Here is a 20,543-nt window from a genome sequence, read left to right on the forward strand (position 1 = left end):
ATTTTCGTGCTTAAATCAAGGTAGCTTTACTAATGTCAGGTTTCTGCTAGCTCAAGATCATGAAAGCAAGAAGAGGGTCTTGGCTGAATAAAACAAGATTAATTCTGATCAAATCCTGCTAATCACATCATGCCAAGCGACGGACCTGCCAGAGCCTCTGGCTTATTACTCAACATCGAAAAACGCAAATAATTAGCATCATGGAATGGTGAAATTGGATTTTCTTCAGGAAAAGATTGATTTTTGGCTCAAATTTTGGCATCAAGTGGCTCAGTTTTGAAGTTGGTAGGACGAGTTTTCGATGACACCGCTATCAAGGAGCAGACGTTTTTGTCTGGGAGATGTAATGAATTGCCCGGGGATGTTTTTGTGGTGTTTCTGCTTTTGGTGTCAGTGATATGACAAGGGTCGCCCCTTGGCCACTTGCTTTTGAAAGCTTTTCTGTCAATATTGTCTTTTAATTGGACATGGGGAAGAAAAGGCCGAGAGTAAATCTAAAAAATATCATCTCACGAGAATTGAATGGTAGAATGAAATAGTTCCACAGTTTCGTCCCATCTGTCGATAATATGGAAGGTCAATATCGTGTATTTAGTTAAGAGTTTTAGCTAACCTGGGGTCCGTTCCTAAAAGCGATTGTTGGGCTAAAGTGGTAGTATCTCCCATACTTTAACATTGTGAGTGAGTGAGTGAGTTGGGTTTAACACCTCTTTTAACAGTATTCCAGTTATATCACGGCGTGTCAGCTTCATGTGGGAGGAAAGCCCGAAGTGATGCAGGTCTCAGACATTTACCACATCGGTGAAACCCACGAGCACGGGTATGGTGCTGACAAACCTAGAAACATAATCGGGGCAACCGGGATTCGAACCCACAATCATAGGTTTCTGGCGTGCCCAAGGTATGCAACTCTGCACAGTGAATCATGGCGCCTTAGACGACTGGGCCACCCGTGCCCCCTACTTTAACATAGACTTAAGACTGTATTAACACTATGATTGCTTTATCAAAGAGGCCCTCGACTGATGATGTGGCTCGTGAGATGCTGGCGTAGGTTGTTTGTTATTCATTTGTTGGCTGCGAGCATCATCTATTCCTGGTCTGGGGGTGGTCGGGTAGCCCAGTGGTTTAAACGTTTGCTCACCATCCCGAAGACCAAGGTTCGATTCCCGACATGGGTACAATGTGTGAAACCCATTTCTGGTGTTCCCTGCCATGATATTGATGGAATATTGCTAAAAGCGGTGTAAAACCATACTCACTCACTCACTCACTCTTGCTGGTCCAATGAGGATCAATCTTTTTGTACATTTGCAAACCTGGTGTGGTTGCACTGAAACAATAACCAATTCAAGGAAAATTATTTTCCTTCAATAAATCAACTAAACCAAATGCACTTAAACATTAATAGCTTTTTATCACCAAGAATATGAATTGAATTATTATTAATAGCGACGTCGACAAAAGCCCTTTGCATAATCATTTGAAATTTTAAGTCCTTTGCACGATTCTGACTATATCATGTGTTTATGAATCACCACCAAATAGTGATGATATCAGGTGTTGGGGTTAGGGAGTGATGGAAGGTGAGCGTATCCTGCCCTACAGGTGGTACCCGTTACAAATGCATGCAAAGGCAAGTCAAGTGAAGAACACATTTTACACATCAAATTAGGGAATTACAGCGGACATCATTTTGGTATGTGATGCGTCAGATTTGGAAATGTCCTCCTCAGACTTTTTGAATGCTTTACTGAGGCCTTGAATGTTGTAAACACCTTTCGGGAAATTGAAAACAGATACTTTTTGTGAACGCCAATAGCTGTAGGATTAATAGTAGTAAGTTTCAAGTTTCGTCCAAGCATCCTTAAAGAATCAAGTTTTAAAATAAGTTTAAATCAGTTCTTTTTAGAAATGTGAAGATATTGGACACTCTGAAGAAACCTTTAGCCGTTGGGCTAAAATAAATTAAATTAATTGCTACTTTTTAGCCCCCCGTTTATCTGTGGGAGTAATGTAACATCATGTCTCTCCATTTCTCCAGCAACTTCATTGGCTCTTTGTTTCCAGCAAGATCACTTTCGTGATTCAGTTCCACACTTATTTCTGCCTCAAACACAGACTCTCTATCTTAAGGCCCTAGTTCAGACTCGCAGACCTAACAGAGTGTTCACAAGACAATGAGCTTCTACAAAGCGTCAGTGCAAAACGACTATGGGTGAACTTAGCTTCAGATGTGCAGCTGCAGTGCTGTGGAACTCCCGTCCAGGACACATCCGATCATCAGAGTGAGTGAGTGAGTTGGGTTTAATGCCGCTTTTAACAGTATTCCAGTTATATCACGGCATGTCAGCTTAATGTGGGAGGAAAGCCCAAAGTGATGCAGGTCTCAGACGTTTACCACTTCGGTGAAACCCACGAGCACGGGTATGGTGCTGACAAACCTAGAAACATAATCGGGGCGAACCGGGATTCGAACCCACAATCATAGGTTTCTGGCGTGCCCAAGGGATGCAACTCTGCACAGCGAATCGCGGCGCCTTAGACGACTGGGCCACCTGTGCCCCCCCTCCGATCATCAGAAACGCCAGTGTAATTTTGAAGAGTGTTGAAAACTGATCTGTTCCTTATTGCTTATGACATCGTGTAGCAATCACTGTGTGTATATATCCACCTGTGAACCAATACACTTAAACTTTAGCGCTATATAAATAGATTAGAATAGATTAAAGTATTACTTTTGTGGTCTAGTGGTAGAGCATCCACTCGGAGAGGTGAAGGTCCACAGGTTCAATCCCTGGTTGCGTCAAACCAAAAGACATTAAAAGATGGTACTTGTTGTTACCCTGTCTGGCGCTCGGCATCAAGGGGCGAAAACAAGGACGGGTCAGCTTGGAGTCACTATTCTGTGTCTGAGTGGGGTATTCATGTTAAACTGAGGCATGGTATCTCAGTGAGCTAGCACTATTAAATCAGCATTAGTCCGGACTAGTAAAAGCAGAGAGAGACACACACACACACACAGACACACACAGACACACACACACACACACACACACACACACACACACACACACACACACACACACACACACACACACACACACACACACACACACACACACAAAAAAAAATCCAAAATTCACCTTGATTATGTTTCTAGGTTTGGCAGCACCATACCCATGCTAGTGGGATTTACCATGTGGTAAATGTGTAAGACCTGCATCACTTGGGATTTCCTCACATAAAACTGACATATTATTTGTAGATAGTTTCACACTGCTTGTAGATGTTTTATAATGATTGTAGTTTCATACTCTTTGTAGATATTTTATGATAATTGTAGTTTCATACTGTTTGTAGATGGTTTCATATTATTTGTAGATGTTTCATAATGTTTGTAGATAGTTTCATATTTTTAGTTGATGTTTCATATTATTGTAGATAGTTTTATACTGTTTGTAGATATTTCATAATAATTGTAGTTTCATACTGTTTATAGACAGTTTCATAATGTTTGTAGATGGTTTCATATTTTTGGGAGATGGTTTCATATTATTTGTAGTTTCATACTGTTTATAGGTGTTTTTATATTATTTGTAGATGATTTGATATTCCTTATAGAGAATTTCATATTGTTAGTAAATGGTATAATATTGTTTGTTGATGTTTAATATCAATTTGTAACTATTTCATTCACAGTAAACTACGAAGGGATCACTAATTTTAGTTTGTTATAACCGTAGTTCATTATAAGCATATTTACAGGATATATGCAGCAAATGCCCGGGACCAAAACTCAGTATGTTATATCCGTCAGTTTGTTATAAGCGTGTTCGTTATAAAAGTAATTTATCAGCCAAAACTGGCTCCCACAGGAGATATCGCTTTGATGAGATCAAGCGATATCTACACTGTAGATATCGCTGCAATGACATTACATCACAATGTTTTGCAGACCATTGTGATGACACTGGTTACCATGACGTCACAATCAGATGACATCACTAATGGCTCTGCTACTGAAGCCGTTTGAAGTACTTTTTACACTGAAGACACTGCTAATTAATGTCTACAAATTGAAAAAGTAAAAGAATGATGTTGGATGATAAATAAAATCTCACCCTCGTGTCTTTTGATATCAAATATATCAACGCTCGTTGATAAAAGTGGCAAAAATCCTCGGCAAGCCTTGGACTTTTGTGAACTCGTGTTGACATATTTGATATCAAAAGACACTCGGGTGAGATTCTCTATTTACTGTAGTTTGTACATGGCACATTACATTATGTAACTTGATCTGCCTAGGAGAAAGTAAGAAATGATGAGAACTTAAGGTTTGAAAATGTTATGTCTGCAACTCGTTTCGTCATTTTATTTTTGTTCATCTGTTTAATCAACCCACTAATCCTTCAGGTGATCAAGGTTGACAGCAAACATAAACATTTGGAATTGAATGCTCCGTTGAAATGAATTATGTTCTTCATTGGTCTTTTTGTGATAAAAGAGAATCTAGGCTATTTTTACAACTACAAAAGACTCAAGGGAGGAATGATGCATGCATGATGAAAATAAAGTTATCTTAACATGTAATTGAAAACCATTAATTTAGTTTCTTTTTTTGTTTTTTCCTGACCCTCCATGTGGTTTTCTTGTTTTCTGGTATCATATTTTACAAAATGAAAGGAAATATTTGGTTTGACAAGAAACAACACAAAGTTTGTTTAAAACTTTGCACCAACATTTTGTTAAGTAAGGGTATAGTTTGTGAGTCAGTCTTTGTAAACGGCTATTGATGGTTAAGTTTAAGAAACTGAACTGTAAACAACCTTACATCATTGGTGGGGCTCATCTGTGTTGACGTTCAGAAAATAACAGTATGAGTTAATTATCTGCTTGTGTAAGATTGGAAAGTTCTTTTAACATGATTCACCCTAGACTCGGCAAAGGCAACGTCAGAAACCAATGGATCATAAAAATCGCCACACAACTGTCTCCGTTAATTCTAGGATTGGTAAGATCAATGTCGCTCGTAATGTGCTTTTGGGCTAAGTTGGCCATCAGTTATTGTTCATACCATAGCATTAAACCTGTCCCCTCCACCACAAAGGTGAAGGTCGTACGCCTCTTTCTGGATGCCATCTCGTTCACAGGACTACATCAGTTTTATTGTGGGTTCGGACAGCACCATATCAGCTAATTACATCGTCAAATCATCAGAGGAACTGCTCCTCTTCTGTATGGACGAGCAGTTCCTGAGATTTCTAAAAGCTGGAGATCTGATGCTGGCCAGCCTTGATTGATTTTCATCATGATGAAGGCGTTTAGACACGATCTTGGATGACGAAGACAGAGATATGAAGTCAGCTTGGTGTCATGCAGCGCCTAGCGATTGAAGCGTCTCTACCGGGTCGTTGAAGGGCAGACCAAGAGGAGTCCTGGCCGAGAGGAATATGATAGGAAATTGTCATCTAAAGAGAAATATTTGGTAATTGTTCATTGATTAATTGATGCTTGTGGTCAGGTTGGTCTCTGGCTGAAGGCAGAAGACAGCGAGTTAATCAAAGAAAATCATTGCTGTTGCACACCATTGCGATAGGTGTAAATTTGACATGAATATTCATCTGTAGAGAATATTGTTTGGGGTGACATGTTCATGAATATTCATCCTAGGGACCTGGTGGTAAAATGTGGAATTCAGATTTGGTTGTTGGGATGACCTTGAGCTGTGATGAATTGTGGGGTTCTGTGTGTATTTTATATGGTTTGAGCTTTTGTCAGGTTCAAGGTTGTGTGTTTTACAAGCTTTTGTGAATGACTTCTTTCAGCTTCTAACTTTGGTGTTCTGGTGACTTTTGTTTGCTGTTGAATGCCTCACTCAGTCATATACCAGCTATATGACGGAGGTCTGTAAAAAATCGAGTCTGTACCAGACAATCCATTGACTGATATCATGAGCATTGTTTCACGCAGTTGGGATACGATGACATGCATCAACAAAGTCAGTGAGCCTGACCACCCGATCCCATTATTTATCTTGTCTTACAACAAGCATAGTCACCTCTTACGTTAAACATAGGTTGCTGAAGAAATATAGTTCCCTGGATCTTAATGAGTGAGTGAGTGAGTTTGGTTTAACGCCGCTTTTAACAGTATTCCAGTTACATCACGGCCTGTCAGCTTAATGTGGGAGGAAAGCCTGAAGTGATGCATGTCTCAGATGTTTACCACTTCGGTGAAACCCACGACCACGGGTATGGTGCTGCCAAACCTAGAAACATAATCGGGGCGAACTGGGATTTGAACCCACAATCATAGGTTACTGGCGTGCCCAAGGGATGCAACCCTGTACAGCGAATTGCGGTACCTTAGATGACTGGGCCACCCGTGCCCCCCGGATCTTAATTGGTGAGGTATATGTTAATACCAGTTATATATCCATTTATGTGGTACATGAACCCATCTTGATACAACTTGGCACATCCTTCAATTTCTCATGATGATGTAGCCGGATGTAAACGGGGATGCTTGAAGTTTTTGTGTGAATTTGACATCTGCCAGCCTGGGAAGATTCATGACACACTGACCAATCATGTCAAAGGTGAAGGTCATCCTTGAGGTGCATTCATGCATTCATGATACAAACACATACATGATACAAACATGCATTCATGATACAAACACATTCTTGATACAAACATGCATTCATGATACAAACACATACATGATACAAACATGCATTCATGATACAAACACATTCTTGATACAAACATGCATTCATGATACAAACACATTCTTGATACAAACATGCATTCTTGATACAAACATGCATTCATGATACAAACACATACATGATACAAACATGCATTCATGATACAAACACATTCTTGATACAAACATGCATTCTTGATACAAACATGCATTCATGATACAAACACATACATGATACAAACATGCATTCATGATACAAACACATTCTTGATACAAACATGCATTCTTGATACAAACATGCATTCATGATACAAACACATTCTTGATACAAACATGCATTCATGATACAAACATGTATTCATGAAACAAACATGCTTTCATGATACAAACATGCTTTCATGATACAAACATGCATGCATGATACAAACATGCTTTGATGATACACTTTCATGCATGATACACTTGAATGCATGATACAAACATGCTTTCATGATACACTTGCATGCATGATACAAACATGAGTTCATGATACACACTTGCATGCATGATACAAACACATTCATGATACAAACATGCATGTATGATACCAACATGCTTTCATGATACACACTTTCATTCATGATACAAACACATTCATGATTCAAATATTCATTCATGATACAAACATGCATGCATTATACAAACGTGCTTTCATGATACACACTTGCATTCATCATACAAACATGCTTTCATGATACACACTTGCATGCATGATACAAACATGCTTTCATGATACAAACATGCTTTCATGATACACACTTGCGTGTATGATACAAACATGCTTTCATGATACACACCTGCATGCATTATACAAATGTGCTTTCATGATACACACTTGCATTCATGATACAAACACATTCATGACACAAACATGCTTTCATGATACAAACATGCTTTCATGATACACACTTGCATGCATTATACAAATGTGCTTTCATGATACACACTTGCATTCATGATGCAAACACATTCATGATACAAACATGCATTCATGATACAAACATTCATTCATGATACAAACATGTTTTCATGATACAAACATGCTTTGATGATACACACTTGCATTCATGATACAAACACATTCATGATACAAACATGCTTTCATGATACAAACATGCTTTCATGATGCAAACATGCTTTCTTGATACACACTTGCATTCATGATACAAACATGCTTTCATGATACACACTTGCATTCATGATACAAACATGCTTTCATGATACAAACATGCATTCATGATACAAACATGCTTTCATGATACACACTTGCATTCATGATACAAACATGCATTCATGATACAAACATGCTTTCATGATACAAACATGCTTTCTTGATACACACTTGCATTCATGATAGAAACATGCTTTCATGATACAAACATACTTTCATGATACACACTTGCATTCATGATACAAACATGCATTCATGATACAAACATGCAGTCATGATACAAACATGCATGCATGATACAAACATGCTTTCATGATACACACTTGCTTTCATGATACAAACATGCATTCATGACACAAGCATGCATTCATGATACAAACATGCATTCAAGATACAAACATGCATGCATTATACAAGCATGCATTCATGATACAAACATACATTCATGATACACACTTGCATTCATGATACAAACATGCATTCATGATACAAACATGCATTCATGATACACACTTGCATGCATGATACAAACATGCATTCATGATACAAACACATTCATTTTACATACTTGATACTCAGGCAAACAGTTCAACAAGTGTTGACCTTGGCATAATACACAATGCAATGGACTATTCTGCCATTACAAGTTCTACACATACACAAGGAACCCTTCATGAGCTCCAATTATAAAAAGTAGCTCAGACAGAAAAACAAACTAAAAGATACTGAAACTTGCATCCAAATGGCTGGGAAAATATAAGTGATCAAAATATTGTCATTCTTCAACACAACAGAAATGTACCAGTTGCGTGAGACTGCGAAAAAACAGTTACCTAGCAATTATGGCCGTGGCCAACAGAATAAATGTCTCTGGATTACCTAACTACTTGGCTGGATAGACTCAATGCAGAAACCAGGAAGTAGCAGGAATTGGCATGGGCATGACTTTTTCTGTTCAAAACAGCTATTTGTGTAAAAATAAAAAAATATTAATATTTGACAAAAACTTTTTTTTGAGTTCTATCTATCTATTCAAAGTAGAAGACGCATATTTGTTTCTGAATGTGTTTTTTTAACGTTGGTAATCAGCTATTATGTGTACCTTACAAGAGACAAAAGGCTGGTTCTCAGCTATTTGAACACACCTGATAATTTTCAAACATGTTTCCAATCTTATGTGTTGTTTGAAATTTGTACTGGACAAAATAGTCATCCTCATCTTAATACCTTGATACTGTCTCATCCTATTGGGCAGTGTGGCAAGGACTATAGGACTTAGCGCCAGTTGGTTTAGTCTTCATATTCATATGGCTCTGCTTCGCTTCACAAGTTTGTATCCAGATAAGTGACATATCTCGTTGCCATCACGTACTAGGATTGTTTCACTCTCTTGGGACCTAGATATTATTACTTTTTATGTCCCTTCTCTGTATGAAGTAAATTTGATTGTCATCATATTTTTTTAAACTGAAACAGGTGATAAAAAATTGTGGATTTAGTTAAGATTTCACTTAAGCTGGTCCATTCATCTTGTAACATGGCAGTGTAATGGCTGAATCCCATCTACAGTGCCATAATCTCCGTCGTCAAACATTTGGGAAATATTTAACAGTATTTATGATATTTCAGCAATGATTGCAAGTTTCTAAATCGGTGTGTAGTACAGTTATGTTACAGGAACTCGACATCACACAGTCTGCAATCTCGAACAATCACAGAACCACCATGTCTCTGATATACCGTACTCCCTGTATTAAGTGCCATGTTCCATGCTGCAATCTCGACAATCAGAGAGCCAGCATGTCTCTGATATACCGTACTCCCTGTATTAAGTGCCATGCTCCATGCTGCAATCTCGAACAATCACAGAACCACCATGTCTCTGATATACCGTACTCCCTGTATTAAGTGCCATTGCTCCATGCTGCAATCTCGAACAATCACAGAGCCACCATGTCTCTGATATACCGTACTCCCTGTATTAAGTGCCATTGCTCCATGCTGCAATCTCGAACAATCAGAGAGCCACCATGTCTCTGATATACCGTACTCCCTGTATTAAGTGCCATGCTCCATGCTGCAATCTCGAACAATCACAGAGCCACCATGTCTCTGATATACCGTACTCCCTGTATTAAGTGCCATGCTCCATGCTGCAATCTCGAACGGTCACAGAACCAAGTGGCATGTCTCTGATGTACCATACTCCCTGTATTAAGTGCCATGCTCCATGCTGCAATCTCTAGTCTCCAGTCTACGGCTGGGAGGGGTAACTTGGGCACTCCGGTCGGATGGGTACTGAATAGGACCCGGGTACCAATTGGACTCCCTCTGGACCCGTGGATAGTCACATGATAATTTGGTTAATGACAAAAATTCACTATAACTCCACAGTTGCTTTAAAAGTCACTAATGGTCACTTTTATATTCTGACTATGCATGCATTCCTTCTGACTTTTTTTATGTTTGATAAAGAAAAAAGCTTCAGTCAACTTCAGTGTATGCATAACCAGATTGATTTATATCTATTACTGTCTAAATAGCTTTTGCCAGGCTCTGGTGAAACTATTCCTAATCAGAAGTTTGTACCCAACTCTTGAGACCTACAGTGGGTACCCGGGTAGGGTCGGATAATAGAGGGTCTGAGGTACCCAGGTAGTAAATTTGAACTCGTCACAGCCCCACCCAAGGGTAAATTTCTGTAGTACCTTTGCCGACAACGACCCCTTCAGCCACATAAACAGTTTTGAGAAGTCCAAGTTTATCTTGTACCTGTCCCCACAACATCTAGCACCACTGTAAAAGTACAGTACAATTTAAACAAATTGTGTACTTTTCTTTTTATCCAACTGTAATTGTAGTCTTTACTGACAAATAAAACACCTTGAGTAGACATGAGTAAAAACATGGCTGCACTTCCTGGTTACATCAAAAAGTGGTAATCAAAGTCGGATTGAAGGAATCAAAGCCGCATGTTGCTACTCACAATATCCAAATTGTGAATTAACAAGCATGAGGCGAGGGACTTTGTTGTTTTTGTCAAGGAGACTAAATAGTGATGGCTGCCTACCTTATTAGCTACATGCACACTGTCAAATATTTGTCACCGTTTTTAATCATGCGCTTCAGTTTGTCATCAAATGCAAGTGTCCTTGTCTTAATTTCTTGTGCATGCTGCTATATATCTATAATAATGTTACTTGATCTGTCAGGAATTTGACTGTCTCTGTGGTCTAGTGGTAGAGCGTGCGCTCGGAGAGCGGAAGGTCTTGGGTTCGATTCCCGGCTGCGTCATACCAAAAGTCGTTAAAAGATGGTACTTTTTGTTACCCTGTCTGGCGATTGGCTTTAAGGTGCTAAAACAAGGACTGGTCGGCTCGGAGTCAGTATACTGTGTCTGAGTGGGGTATTCATGTTAAACTGTGGCATGGTATCTCAGTGAGCTAGCACTATAATTCAGCATCAGTCCGGACTAGTACAAGCAGCCACACACGTGCATGCATGTCGCTATATAAGTACAATAATCTTGGACGCAATGTTAGACCCAATTTCATCTCACCTCACCTGTCAGAAGTTCATGCTTCCTTATCCTGAGTGTCCATACATCTTGAGGTTACAACATTGTCCCAGCTAGGTTCGAGATAATGGGGTTCAACTGAAGTTAATGATTAACATATTATACAGAAACAATGTTTTAGTTTAACTCAAGGCATGCACCATATTTCTTGTAATACTCTTAATCAATGTCTATCACTCACCCACTCACTCACTCTGGAAAATTCTGGAAATGGAACATGTTAATCTCAGTGGCTATTTAATATACTTCCCTGTGAGTCCGCCCCTGTCTGGACTTTATCTGACTTTTAAACACTGCTAAAAGGATGCACATCTCAGACCTGCATCACTAAGGGCTTTCCTCCAACACACTGTTATACAACTGAATACTGCTGAAAGCACCATCACCCATACTAACTCACTCAAAGCGGCATTAAGCCCAACCCACTCACTTACACACTCACTCACTCACTCTGTTTGATAAATAATGTCTGTTTGATAAAAAATGCCTTTTTGATAAAAAATGCCTTTTTGATACATAATGCCTTTTTGATAAATAGTTCCTTTTTGATAAATAATGCCTTTTTGATAAATAATGTTGTTTTGAAAATAATACCTTTTTGATAAATAATGCCTTTTTTGATAATGTTTTAAGATAATGTTTGTTTGATTCGTAATGTCTGTTTCGTAATCAATGTCTATTTCATAATCAATATCTGTGTAATAAATAATGCCTGTTGAGAGATATGAGGATAAATTACGCGAAAGCAGCAGATAAGAAATTAATATTTTTAATGGAAAAATAATTCCGACAATATTCAAGGAACAGACTCCTTGCGTATTTATTTTTATCCCCCAGTTTGAAACATGGGAGGATATAGTGATCTGTATGTCTGTCTGTTCCTATGTTTTCCGTTTCCGGAGCAGAACTCCAATACCGTTAAATAATTCTTGTTGAAACTTTCTCTATAGATCAGTCTAGTGGGGAACTGGTGCCTTTTGATGATTTGGGATTTTATTTCTTTTTCTTTTGATTTGTTTTCATGATATCATGATAAAAACAATTGTTTTACATTTCCAGAGCGGAACTCCAAAACAGTTGAATATTTCTAGATGAAACTTGCTATACTGATACGCCTAGTGGTGAATTGGTTCCTTTTGATGGCTTGGGATTTTGAAAAATACTGAACAGCTTAATTATTTTCTTCACTGAATTAAAGGTATCCATTGGTAATGAGCCAACAGTAGAGTATAAGTAGCCAAACTCCATTTCTGAATTGCACCAGACCAGGTGGTGGGTGGGGGGATATGACTCTTGTGAAAACAACATTTGACCTTGACTGTAAGTGGTGAGGTGGAATGGGGTTTTACATTGTCGTTTTGCACTTACCATGTTTCCTCCATTAGACGTTTCATCTCCAATACACACTGGCCTCTAAAGGACACCGAGTCATTCGTTCTCTCCAAAAATTAGAAACAAGGCTGCTATAAGATGCTGCTAATACTAATATCGTATTCGATGTAATAAGCGCCCATGGCGATATTTGCTAATAAATTGACAATCCCAATTTGCACCCCTTCTGATTGATCAATGTACACAAGACTTATTTATTCGCGTATAATATGCACTTGTGTGTTATATGCACCCTTAATAATGGGCAATTAAATTCTGGAATGATATATCTGTCGTACATAAACATTTCAAGCTGTCAGCATAAACCACGACATTTATCTTTCAACTCTGTTTTTTTTCACCAAAATAATATTCTAATAAGAGCCCCCTATTTCTAATTTTGAGAGGACCCTGGGCGTTTATAACGTCGAATACGGTACTGTGATCTTTTGTGATTAATGATGACCGTTGCCTGCTGATGTACCCATTGTGTGATTGTAGTATTTGGTTAGGTGGTGAGTTATCACTGTGCCAGCATTGAAGAGAATACATGTCCGGCCTCTATAGATGCTGCGTCAACTGTTGGCGTGCAGTTTATAGACACCCAGGCATCTAGTGGCCGCTACACGATACATAACGCTGTCCATGCATGGTTGTGGATGGGAATCGAACCATCAACCGTCTGTTCTCTGGGCAGACACTCTATCCACTATACCAGGGAGACGGTCATGTTTATTTCAGAAAACAAACGATGAGTGGGAGTTTATGGTACAATAAAACACTGCAGGGAGAATAAACCATGACCACAAATCATTTATTTCTTTTATATGAGATATCACACCTTTATTTACAGCATCTTCAAGGATGATGATAAAATGTACAAGCTTTAACAATATTTACCCTTATTTTAATAATGATGATTCTCAATAGAATCCGACCTCGGAAATGCCTGACAAGTCCACGTCATGCACAGGTGGATATTTCCCACATATTTTAACAATCCTCATGTCGATTACCTGCACCTCTTCTCCAAATACCGATTGTCATATCTCTCCTGCTTTTGATCGTTCGGCCATTGCGTTTATATGAGTTGCCCGGCTACATCCATCTTCCCGAGGCAAGAGAGTTAACTGACTTTAAAAGTCCAGTTTCCACCCTTGCCGAACTAGGCTAGAATTCCTGGGCTCGATCGTAGCGCCACCAGTGGCTATTACAAGTATTCCTATGGACCAATCAGATTCCACCTCTCGTATCACTTGCATTTGCTTCAAACAAAACGGTGGCGCCCAGTCAAGACGATCTGATCGATAATCAAGATCTATATTGTGATAAAACGAGTCTTACATCGCGAAGTGCATCAAATCACGTGAGCACCTTGATTTAAAAACATGAAAAGATTTGGAAAATATCTGTTGACAACGAGTTAGCGGTGCACATGCTTTGCAAATCCTGCAGTTGACCGAAATCTGCATGACACTTTACGAACCGGATTTCGATTTCGGTGCGTGGTTTTGATTGGACTATGCATAGACTCGTTAGTCCAGCCAAAATGTAACTCCATAATACCAGCCTAGTTCGGCAAGGGTGGAAACTGGACTTTTATAGTCAGTTAACTCACTTGCCTCGGGAAGATGGGCTACATCTAGGAGGAGTAATTCAATAGACTCACCCCTCTGAAAAATAATGTTGTCCAATATACAACGTCATTAAGTTGCCAGCACATGTTCGAATCTCCGGAAATGATTTCATGATAGAACAATGTTATTCATTGTTCTTTTTGATTTATTGTGTAGCTACCTTATATAAGAGTTTCAAATTAATCCAACTGGGCAATTCCCATACTCACAAGGATAATAAGGTACTTCTGATGCACTGGTACACCTTTACGGGGCAGCAACTGGGTTTGCAGAGTTGTGTCCCTTGGTCATGCCAGGATCAGCTAGCCGTAGGTTGAAATCCAGGCTCTGATCCAATTATGAACCTTGGTGTTTCAGTGTACCTTGACAGCATGGATCAGTGCTCATGCTATTAACCATTTGTTTGTATAATGCAAGCTAAGCAATATTATCAGTTTAACCCATCCCCTAGTTCATTGACATGTGCATTGTTTAAGGTGCAAAGCATTCTGTTTAGATTTTGTTGTCAACGAGGATTAGATATGTCATGTGGGACATCTGGGAAGTCATGCTCTGGTTGTCCGTGTAAGTCACATGTCAAACTTGACAGGTTACCTCAGCCAAAGGCAAAATTGTAATCTTTTCCCAAGAGGTCCAGTGTGTCATCATTTATTGAGAATGACTTACAAAGTAACATGAACTACCTTTTATCTGTTTGATCTTACACAAGTGTATCACGTCCACGACAGTGGAAATTGGTGAGAATTGTTTTATGCAACAGTAATATTTCAGATAATCTGCTTGGCAAAAGGAAGTATACACCCATCTCAGGTAATGGCTAAAAATGAGAGAAACAACAAATGGTTATTCGCTTGGGATGTATTTCATACGGGTGTCATGGTTGTACCCCTGAACATCCAGGGTAGAATAGGTCTTCAGCAACCCATGCTTGCCGTAATAGGCGACTACGCTTGTCATAAGAGGCGACTAACAGGATCAGGTGGTCAGGCTAGCTGACTTGGTTGATGCATGTTATCATATCCCAATTGCATGGATTGATGCTCATGATGTCAATCACTGAATTGTCTGGTCCCGACTCGATTATTTACAGAACCCTGTCATATAGCTGGAATATTGCTGAGTACGATATTTAATTGCCCGTAATTAAGGGTGCTTATAACACATGAGTATGTATTATCCGCAAATAAATAAGTCTTGTATACATTGATCAATTGGAAGGGGTGATAATTGGGATTGTTCACTAGCCAATATATTAGCAATTATCCCCCTGGGCGCTTATTAGAGCAGGGCGCTTATTACGTCGAATACAGTAGTCACTAATGACTTTCAAACACAATTCAGCAGGTAACGGCACTCTTTTGAAATTCAGGATTGAAGTAAAATATACAGTGCCCTTATTATTAAACAATACTAACACCATAACAAGACTGCTCCAATGCCAAGGCACATTCAGCCACTTTATCTCCAGATCTCATACGTGTAATCCAATTATGATCCTTGGTGTTTCATTGTACTCTGACAGCATGGATCAGTGCTCATGCTATTAACCATTGGTTTGTATAATGCAAGCTAAACAATATTATCAGTTTTACCCATCCTGTAGTTAATATATATATATATGACTCATAAATATACATGTTTTTAAGGAGAAATTTGTGAAATATTTCAACAAGAGCAAATCTTTGACGCCTATTTTCTTATGAGATAAGATAATGACAGTCCAATATGTGATCAGAAAAGTTTTTTTGGGCACAGATCTACTCCCACGTGTAGTTCAATTTTCAGCTTTGTTCACTAATTTGAGCCATTCCTATGAACTTAATACTACTAGAAGTCCAGAATTTGCAAGTGCAAGAAAGAAAAATACTAATTGGCAGCCATTTCAACATGTCTGATAACATTCATACCAACATATCAAAGTTTTCTGCATCTTTAAACTTTAAATTTGAGGGGCGGTCGGGTAGCCTAGTGGTTAAAGCGTTGGCTCGTCACGCCGAAGACCCGGGTTCGATTCCCGACATGGGTACAATGTGTGAAGCCCATTTCTGGTGTCCCCCGCCGTGATATTGCTAGAATATTGCTAAAAGCGGCGTAAAACCAAACTCACTCACTCACTCACTTTAAATTTGACATTTATGGCCAAACAAAAAGTTCCCTCTCCGTAGGATTTAACATTTATATTTCCTATGATTTGGTCATGAGGACTCATTATGGTTGTCTTGTTTCCATGGTTACCCGCCCTTCCTGTCACTGATTGCGATCCTGTACGTGTTATATGTTAATATGTAAGGAATTCCTCAATGACTGGTTGTCTGAATGTCAAGGGCAGGAGTGTTTACAACAGACCTCCCTGTGCATATGGCTTCCATACTTCTTACATACACACAATGGACAAATCTTGGAAATCTGTAACTTTATCCCACTAGTCTGAAGTCTAGTCTTGTGGTCTACTAAGTTCTTTCAACAAGGATTTCAAAGAGTGTCAAAGGTTGTTTTGATCAAGGCTTCAAAGTCACAGTCTAGTAAAATGTATTTTTGGTCTTTTGGTCTAGTATGCTCTTTCTAGTATGATGATCACATGACCACATGATCACATGACATTGGCATGCACTGGCAAGCAGAAGAACTATTGCAGGTGACACAAGAAGTTTAGACCTGTGTCTCGGGGTGTGGAGTCGTCCCACAGATGACATCCTTACCTTGTCAGCTTGCTGACGGGGTTAACATCTTTGGTCATGTGGAGAAGGCATCCGACCTTGGATCAGAAGGTCTGTGGTTCAAATCCCATCGCAGGACTTGGGAATTTTATGGCCGCTACACCTGCATCACGTAGGGCTTTTTTCCAGCATCAAACTGACAAAGCGACTTGAAAGTAATTCTCTCTCTCTCTCTCTCTCTCTCTCACTCACTCACTCACTCTTTCTCTCTCTTTCTCTTTCTCACTCACTCTCACACTCTCACTCTCTCTCACTCACTCTCTCTCTCACTCACTCACTCTTTCTCTCTCTTTCTCTTTCTCACTCACTCTCACACTCTCACTCTCTCACTCTCTCTCACTCACTCACTCACTCACTCTTTCTCTCTCTCTCTCTCTCACTCACTCACTCACTCTTTCTCTCTCTCTCTCTCTCTCTCTCACTCACTCACTCTCTCTCTCTCACTCACTCACTCACTCTCTCTCTCTCTCACTCACTCACTCTTTCTCTCTCTCTCTCTCTCTCACTCACTCACTCACTCTTTCTCTCTCTTTCTCTTTCTCACTCACTCTCACACTCTCACTCTCTCTCACTCACTCTCTTTCACTCACTCACTCTCTCACTCACTCACTCATTCTCACTCTCTCTCTCTCTCACACTCACTGTCTCTCTCTCTCTCTCTCTCTCTCTCACTCAGTACCGAAGCCCTTGAAGCTCTCAGGAGACTGCAAATATTCTCAGCGACCAACGTTGTTCAACTTCCCCAGATTTTGTGTGAGGGGCAAGCTATTAACACCACACTCTTGCACATCATTGAGGGCAGGTTATTTGCCTAACTCCTGTACAGATGTATAAAGGAAGATTATTAGCCTTACTCTTGCACATCACATTGGTATTTGCTAACTCTTGCACAGCAGTATGAGGGGGCAAGTTTACGTCACAATCTTGCATATCATTGAGGGCAGGTTATTTTCGTAACTACGGTAACTGACCTGACAGAAACTGACCTCTCTGTGCTGGAGGTAGTTTTCTCCGCCCTTCCCCCATGTGTGAATGTATCTGCCAACATGTGCACCAAAACCCCCTCACTGTCGGCAGTTGTAGTTGATGAACCACAGCCTCTATTTTGATTCCAACTTGATGGATATTAACTTTGATTGAGGATTACATGTAACCAATAAGGTAACGCCCTTCACTGATCTTGTTTATCTGTAGTTTGTTGGGAAATTGGTACAATGAAATCTCTGATATTGTGAAAATTCAGAAAAAAATGCTAGTGTATAATTGAAACCCTCACACCTTGGGTGCTACATTCAAATGAGATATTTTCGTACATCACAACGGAATTCTAATATTTTTGTCCATTGAATTTTAATACACATTGCTACAGTTTTTTGCATGACAGTACCAGTTTTGAATAACTCTAATGTTTCGGAGTCAAGTTGTTAATGCTAATCCATGCGTGTTTCTGATTGTTTTTCTCTCAAGGGTTTTTTTTTGCGGAGATATAATCAGTGGCGGGTCACTGTTTTAATGACTGTGGTGTTTATCTGTTTAATGATGTTTTCTGTATGTAAGAAACGATGGCTCCGTTTCAAAAGGGACTCAAATTGCAGCATTTAAAGAGAAACTTGACTAGAATTGATGATGGAGTGGGGATAAACGAGGGATTCACATGCCGATTGTAAGATCACTGTAGGTCATGTGATAGTGATATCGTCCATGCAAATCCAATCCTTTTCATGTTGAGAAGCTATTTTCCGCTGTCAAATCAAATGTCTATAGAGACCAACATATACTGTGTATAAACTGTTAAAGGCTTAGTGCTGACCCAACTTTTTTCACAAAAATGGAATATTTTTTTAATAGATATTATGAATGTGCTGACGAATGAGATTATGTTCCTTCAATGTAGAGAAGAAAGTTACTGTTAGACCTGGCATTCCCCAATTATTTGTTTCTTGTACATATTTTTTTATATATTTCCTCTTTTGTCTGTCTGTTTCTATATGTGTGTGTGTGTTTGTGTGTGTGTGTGTGTGTGTGTGTGTGTGTGTGTGTCTATCTGTGTTTGTCTTTCTCTTTTGTATGCCTGCCTGTCTGTCTGTCTGTGTGTCTGTCTGAGTTTGTGTGTCTGTCTGTGTGTTTGTTTGTCTGTCTGTCTGACCAGTCCTTGTTTTAGCCCCTTAATGCCAAGCGCCAGACAGACATGTAACACTAAAATGAATCTGTGAAGAAGTTACCATATTCGACATAATAAGCGCCCTGGGCGCTCTCAAAATTAGAAATATGGGGCTCTAATTAGAATATTATTTTGGTGGAAAAAAACAGAGTTGAATAATAGATTTCATGGTTTATGCTGACAGACTGAAATGTTTATATGCGACAGATATATATTTCCAGAATTTAATTGCCCATGATTAAGAATGTATATAACACACCAGTGCGTATTAAACGCGAATAAATAAGTCTTGTGTACATTGATCAATCGGAAGGGGTGCTAAATGGGATTGTTCACAAGCCAATATTTTAGCAAACATCGCCGTGAGCGCTTATTAGAGTGGGGTGCTTATTACGTCGCATACGGTATGTTAAGCTGTTTGACATTGAGTATACTGTTCATAATGACAAATAAACATTCTTGGAGTTGGGTCACATGTTATACCCTCAAAAGATGTTACAGAACACTCAATTGTATCATGACTATAGGGGGCGGTCGGGTAGCCTAGTGGTTAAAGCGTTCGCTCTTCACGCTGAACACCCGGGTTCAAATCCGGACATGGGTACAATGTGTGAAGCCCATTTCTGGTGTCCCCCGCCGTGATATTGCTGGAATATTGCTAAAAGCGGCGTAAAACCATACTCACTCACTCATGACTATAGTTGATCTGTCGTGTCTTTCAAGAGCACCTGATTTATTCTATATATTTTTTCTATCTGTAACTTTTTACAGAGTTATTGTTTTCTTTTCATTGAGCCAATGTTAACGAAAAATGAGAAATGAAATTTTGTTCAAGTAATTGATTCATGTTTTCTTTTATTTGTCCAAATCTGAAGCATTTGTGGCTGGAATATGATTACTCTGCCATAAGTTTACTCTCGTAGCAAGGAGTTCTAGGATATTATGATAAGAACACACAAACTTGTAACAAATTGCAAATAGCGATCATCTCAGTATCAAAGGCTTAACATTAAATGGAAGCAGCAATTATTGAAAACGGAACAGATGTTTTTTGTCAAAATGGAGATGTAAAAAATAAATCTTTGATAGTCCAATTAAACTTTTCTGATTTGTTTGGGCTGTAAACACACTGATTCATCCACTGAGCCAATGAAGAAAC

The 20,543-nt window shown here is 39.2% G+C and overlaps 1 protein-coding gene across 4 annotated transcripts in view; it reads left to right on the forward strand.

Annotated features, from left to right (window-relative positions):
* LOC139465005 (polypeptide N-acetylgalactosaminyltransferase 5-like) overlaps nt 1-20,543 on the forward strand; it is a 359,393-nt gene that overhangs the window by 149,077 nt on the left and 189,773 nt on the right. The window contains exon 1 of one of the 4 annotated variants that reach the window (XM_071246669.1): nt 18,308-18,384. The exons of the other annotated variants lie outside the window; for them this stretch is intronic. The gene's annotated coding sequence lies outside the window, so the exon portion shown is untranslated. Of the gene's footprint in view, nt 1-18,307; nt 18,385-20,543 lie in introns of those variants that run through there. 4 annotated transcript variants of the gene reach the window in all.

The sequence above is a fragment of the Haliotis cracherodii genome, unplaced genomic scaffold (genome assembly GCF_022045235.1).
Source record: "Haliotis cracherodii isolate W230 unplaced genomic scaffold, xgHalCrac1.p SCAF_17, whole genome shotgun sequence".
In the NCBI taxonomy this organism is placed as follows: domain Eukaryota; kingdom Metazoa; phylum Mollusca; class Gastropoda; order Lepetellida; family Haliotidae; genus Haliotis; species Haliotis cracherodii.